At 34.6% G+C, this 6,873-nt stretch overlaps 1 long non-coding RNA gene across 1 annotated transcript in view; it reads left to right on the top strand.

Moving 5' to 3' along the window:
• The first annotated feature begins 1,891 nt into the window (after window positions 1-1,891).
• LOC116080402 overlaps window positions 1,892-6,873 on the top strand; it is a 16,445-nt gene continuing 11,463 nt past the window's right edge. The window contains exons 1-2 of the long non-coding RNA XR_004114428.1: window positions 1,892-1,934; window positions 3,084-3,165. This is a non-coding gene — a long non-coding RNA (uncharacterized LOC116080402). The remainder of the gene's footprint in view (window positions 1,935-3,083; window positions 3,166-6,873) is intronic.

Genomic DNA, 6,873 nt, shown 5'->3' with positions numbered 1-6,873 from the left:
AATGGTTAACAAGGAAGTACACAGATGCCAGGTAGAAGTGATAAGAGAGAGAGCTTTACTGAAATTCAATCAGTATTTATAGTTACGCTAGGAACCAGACCCAGAGGAATTCCAAACTTGCTCATCTTAACATAAACAGGAGAAAATCCATTAACACCAGACAAGTTGGAGATCTTGAAAGGAAGATCTGGTAAACCTTTAACATAAGCATGAGACCTGCTCTTTGATCTAAGGAGCAGCAGTCAGGACTCCACACAGCAGGTGCTCAACTCCAGCTTGCAGCCTGTAGGGGCTGCTTTACAGAACCAAGTCACTCCCAAGCAACAAGGGGGGTGGGGGGAAGGAGTCCACACCGGGCCAGTTGGGGAAGCAGCCAATGGCCAACACACCTCAGTTCTCACATGGCTGGTGACTCCTTCTCCCTCTGTAGCATGGTGAATCTTTTTCTCCTCCCCTGAAGATGCCTTCCTGTAGTAAAACTGGAAGTCCTTCCTATTCTACCCAGCTCACTGGCTATTAGGATCTTTATATGATCAAGAACCAATTGGGTAACAGGAGCTTCATTGTTCACGTGTAGATTCCTGATCAAAGTGTCAGAAGCAACCCCTACATATGACTAAGGACCTATGAGGTTTCCTGCTATGTCATTTTTTATTTTGGTGATATGATATGTGCCGCATATATACATATACATATATATACATACACATATATATATACATATATATATATAACTCATTATATATATATATATATGCATATATATATATGGGGTGTGTGTGTGTGTGTGTGTGTGTGTTTAGGTTGAGGAGTACAGGCACAACCCACCATTCTGATAAAAATGGCTGGAGGCAGAAAATAGAGTGGGTGATCAGTTAATGGTAGAAACATGAAAGTGACAGTCTTTGGACAAGAATCAGTTCCACAGGAAATCAGCTTGAGTTATAGATGTTAGAATCATGGCAAAATGGAGAAGAAAATTCTGTGACTGTAAGATATTTGCAGCATGGATAATTATTTTCAGAAAGAGGAAACACTATACACCTTAGCTTACAGATGGAATAACTATATCTGACAGTGTTGTGAGCATGGGGAAGAGAGATAGTGCATTGGGTAGGGGTTGCTCTTTGAAAAAGCAAAATGTTGATCAACAAGATAATCTTGATTACTGTAAGACACTGTGAATTTGTCAAATGTCAATGAGGTCTAACTCATTAAACATAAAATTTGCAGTTATTAAATGTTAGCATGGTAAATTCACATTTAACCCAATCTTAAATTAAAGTATTCCATGCTACAGTGGAGTATTATTATTAATTTGTACCAGTACAGTTGATATGTTGACTCACACAGATGAAGTGCTACTTTCTAGACCCTCCTAGTTTGTATGTCAATTTTGTAATTCTCATGAGAATGTAAACAGTAATTTTTTTCTTAAAAGGTGTTGTCCCTGCCTTAACTGTATTTTATACAAAGGTCATATGCCTTATCTGTGGTTTAGTGTGAATAATGATCCCTTTCTATGTGAACATGACCTCATGCTAAGTATCCTTACATATATATATGTATATATACATATATATATATATATATATATATATATATATTATGAAACTAAATCTAGGAATGATTATTGACCCAGTCATAGTCACACAGCTCTTGGAAAATAGTCAAGTCTTGACATTCCCAACTAGTTTCCACACTATATTCAACTTCCAGTCACACAAGTGTTCCAGTGAAACATGTCATTCAGAGGGCAGTCATGTGCAGAATACCATCTATAGCTACACCCTCATGAGGGTCATTGGCTTATAATAATTTTTATGAGTAATTATCTTAAAATCTTAGTATTGTCAAGACTCTAATCTTGTTTTTCTCTTCTAACATTACAGTTCAATAGAACAGAAAGTTCAGTGGCTCTATTTTCTGAGAAGGTATTTTACTTGTGATTATACATTAATTCTGTACTAATATGGGAATTCTGTGCTTCATTTCTTTCTTAAAAATATAATCGGTAAACTGTTTCCAAATATTTTGTTGATTAGATGGTCACTGGGTACTGCTTTAGATTCTCTTGTCTGTCGCATATTTCATTTAATTTTGAGGAAGTTCTGCATTCATTATTTCCTTTTTATATTGGACTAAATAGTACTCTTCAGTCTTACTTTACATTCCACTCCATAGATGTTATTCTACCATGTCCATTCAAGCCTACGTCTTCCTTTAAGATCAAGCAGATTTTTGCCTTTTCTTTGTGTATTACTCAGAGAAATTTCTCCAGAGCCATAGAACTTAGAACATACACGGCTGTCTCTATATATGAAGGGAATTTACTATAATGACTTAAGGTCTGTAGTCTTAACTAAGACAACAATAGGCAGCTCTGAATGGGAAGACAAAACAACTAGTAGTTCTTCAGTCTATTAGGCTAGTTTGTTTCATTTGATCTTCTGTATAAACTGGAATCCTGAAGATGTAGACATCAACAAATGTGCTGGAAGTAAGTTCAAACAGTCAAAGAGTGAGTCTCACTTCTTCCAATGTCCTTATATAGGCCTTCAGCAGAAGGTGTGGCTCAGATTAAAGGTGTGTACCACCATGCCTAGATCAGGACCTTGCTTTGTCCCAGGCTGATCTTGAACTCAGATCCACTTCCTTCATTCTCTAGGGATTAGTGTTGGATGTGTTCTACCTTGCCTGGGCCTAAGCTTTTCATGGCCACTATGCCTCAAGATCTCCAAGTTAGGGTCCAAGTCAGAAGCCTCTGTCTTCCAGGACCTGGATCACAGGTATGATTGAGGCATTTCTGGATTGTAGCTCATTCCAGATGTAGTCAAGTTGACAACAACCTTGCAAACAAAATGTCCTGAGGACTGGCTCTGCTTCCTTGGTCTATGAGTCTGATCATGTCTTTGTTTCTGAAACATTTTTAAATGTTCCCTAATCCAATAATGCATATTTCTAAACTGATGTTCTTGTATTTAACACCAAGATGATACTTATAAAATATTAACAGTGATTAGCTTAAATAAGCTACTAGCAAGTTAATTTTACTGTATCGTGTTTTTATTGCCTTTGAGCAGATGCATTGATGAAGCCAAGAAGGGTATCAAGAAAACTTTCTCAATGCAGATATTCACTAAGGACATCCCAACCTGTGACACTGTATGTAAATACCAAACCAAAACTGATATTTCAGGTTTATGAGTAACAGAGAGACAGGCTGGTTGTGGAGTAATGGAAGATGGAGACATAAGAGGATAGAGTGAAGAGGTAGTAAAATTTATGCATATAGAAAAGCTGTATGGGCATAGCATGCATACATGTGTTTTTATATATGATATATGAAAGAAATATGAAGATTGATCCACATGCTAAAGAAAAAATATTTTTTCTTAAATGAAAATTACACTATTGTTAGAATTAAACTGCTATTCCCCCTGAGTTCTTATTGCATATATATTAACTTACGTGTTGTTCACCTACTATTTGTTTTAAAATAATCCTGTGTAGTAAAAAGTAATTGTTATTATATAAGAAAATCATAAATAAATCCTAACAGAGCAAATTATTATCATGAATTAATTTGCTCTCCACATCCACATGTTTCATAACATTTTATCTCTGGACTTCTGTCCTCTGCTCTTTCAGTATTTCTTTGTGCATCCTCACACCTTCTTTGGAAGGCCAGCTACATAACCATGGCTCTTTATGCTTGTGTTTATTGGAATGTTCTAGGCATAGGGATATCTTTTCATATATCTTCTATTTAGAAATCATTTTTTATTAACTTACCATTGGTATGTGTGTGTGTGTATGTGTGTGTGTGTGTGTGTGTGTGGTCATATGTGTGTATAGTGTGTAGAAAATAACTCATAACTTCACACATACTAAGTAATAGTTCTATCATTGAGTTATACAAATAGCTATTAAATAATTGTCTATTTGGAGCTGGAGATATGGCTCAGTGGTTAAGAGCACTGACTGTTCTTCCAGAGGTCCTGGGTTCAATTCCCAGTAAGCACGTGGTGGTCCAAAACCATCTGTAATTAGATCCAATGGCCTCTTCTGGTGTGTCTGAAGTCAGCTACAGTATACTTATATAAATAAAATAAATAAAACTTTTAAAAGTCAAATATATTATTGTTCTGTTTTCCCCATTGGATTTAGTGCAGAACAGAAACTTAACAGTTATGCAACATGTAGAACACTGAAGACCATTCCTGCTGTAAACCAGAATAGAGTGTAGCTCAGAGGATCACCCTCTCTCTGACTTTTACAAATGTTAATGGGTGAAAAAATTATCTAGAGTTGATATTCTAACATGTCACTGTTGAAATTCCACTAAACAAACCAAGGTGTGTATAATGATCACCATGCAATTTGATCTTCATACTTTCTTGGTAATACAAAACAGTAATTAAAGAGACAGTGCAGTTTAAAAGTAATTTCTAACCAGTGACATACATTAGGAGAAGACTCACTAGCTTGGCTGAACCAGATGTGTCCTCAGGGTCAGAGAAGAGCAGAAGAGCAGATAGTCTTGTAGGGAAATGCTCTTTTGCTTCTGTTGTTTGATTTCCCCTATGGTATATGCTCAGTATTGTACATGAGCAATCTCTCTGATGTCTTTTAACACCATTGTGACTTAGATCCAATTCATTGAAAGGAAACATTTTTACTAATTTTCACTCATGATTCTAGTGCTTTCATATTTCACCCTGCCATAATTATTAACATATTCTATAGTTGAGAAGATTGCTAACACGTACTTTTTAGCTTTTCTTCAAGTGATGATATGGTTATTTCCTCTTTGTCCTTGAAGAGATGTCTTCAGAACATAAAAACATTCTTCTCATTTAAATATCCTCCATCACTTTTTTCGCCATGTTCTCTACAGAGTATTCAGCAATGATCCTTTATATGTTTATCAATTCTTTGGTGGTTTTCTTTGATTTTATATTTATAGTTGCCTTGTAGGTTTGAGAGTTCTCTGAATCATCTATATATTTCATTACAGTTAAGAGTGTATTTCATTACATTCTTGCTAGTATATTTGCTATTATAATTTAAAGCTTTCTTTTCCTCTTTATTTTCCCTTTTTATTTTATTCTTAAGATGGACTGTAGATCTCTCAGAATGCTTATTTTTAATGTTTATTTTTAAAATACATAGATGCATATGATTTCAGAATCATCTCTATTTGATAATTTCTTATAAGTATAGAAATCCACTGCCAAATCACTTGCATGAATCTCAAGATATCCCCAAACCTCTCCCTCAGTTGTACATGCCTACTCCTATTCTTGAATTCAAATTCAAATATATAAAATATTGATTTTTTGACTTAATATTGTCTAGGTAACGATTAACTGTCCTTCTGAGTCCGTGCCTATGCCATGGCTGGAGGACAGCATTTTGCTATATAGAATTAAATAATCTGTTTTGAAATTCATACATTGGTAGTGCTAGCAACAACTTACTGTTTCATAGTTACTTTACTAACATGGAATTTCAATATTTACAAGGTTTTAAATTTTTCTCTGGAGGTATAGTTCATTTTTTCTACATTAATCATTTTTAAGTGTCATTAAACAATTACTAAAACCTATTTTTCCTCACAGTAGGATTAAGTGATCTATTATAAGGTTGGTTTTCTCTCCTGAGAATTACTTACACGTCCCTGGTTCACCATGAGTTAAAAACATTTTAACATGTACAGAAAAATCCCGGTTGGTTTTTCATTTCCATGCTTTAAAAACTCTTTCCATGCTTTTAGAACTCGTTTGTTTAAAAACACTCTATCTCTTGAAATGTGTCTGTTTTATAAACAACATCACAATCAGCAAGAAATGCACACATCTTTGCAATCATTAGTTAGATCTTGGTATGTCCGAAATGCTCTAAGAACACATTATTTTATAATAATGTCAATTAAAATTCTATGGAATTATTTCTTTATCATGTGTGTGGTTTTCTATAATACTTTGTTGTTTGTAAATTATAGAGAAGTTTTCAGATTTTCAACAAAGTATTAGAAGCTTTTCTATTCTTAAATTTATTATGCTCACTCCTGTGTGTGTGCATGTGTGTGTGTGTGTGTGTGTATGTGTGATTCTGTGCACGTGTATGTGTGTTCGTATATTTGGTGTTCGAATGTGTCTTTCTTGAGTGTAATTTCTGAGACATGAATTATAGTTTATCAAGAGGTGGCTATCTCTACATTCTCAGCAAAAAGGAACTCTACATTCCTTCCTATTTACATTACAACCACAAGTACAGAGATGTTCTTACACATTCTAAGATGTTTTTGCATAATTGTTATTGTTTAGGTAGCAAGCTGTAAAATCAATTATTGTAAGATGTTCTTTAATCATAAAATTTAAGTAACCTGGCATGTGAAGATATGATCTTAGATGAATCTTCAGTAAAACACACAAACACAGAAACACACACACACAGACACATAGGCACACATACACCACACACACAATTATTTTCAAGGTAATCGCTTATGCCCAGCTGTTAGAAGACAATAAATAAAAACTCTGTGAAAGGGATGGCTTACAAAGTGGTTTCTTTGGTCTTGTTTCAAAGTTATTTCTGGATATCCAAGGGGACACTTGTGCTATATTTCTTATTTAAGGGATTGTTTCCTAGACACTTACAATGCTTATATTATATGGAGCATTAAATGGAGAGAGTACACACTCATGTTTTATTTTTTGATTTTGTTTGTTTTTTGGTTTTTTGGTTTTTGTTAATTGCAGCTTGCTTCTAAAGGAGTCAAAGGCAGGAAATAATCAAACTCAGGACAGAAATCAACCAAATAGAAACAAAAAGAACTATACAAAGAATCAACCAAACCAGGAG

Source organism: Mastomys coucha, unplaced genomic scaffold (genome assembly GCF_008632895.1).
Source record: "Mastomys coucha isolate ucsf_1 unplaced genomic scaffold, UCSF_Mcou_1 pScaffold6, whole genome shotgun sequence".
Classification (NCBI taxonomy): domain Eukaryota; kingdom Metazoa; phylum Chordata; class Mammalia; order Rodentia; family Muridae; genus Mastomys; species Mastomys coucha.
This window is presented reverse-complemented; position numbering and strand designations above follow the sequence as displayed.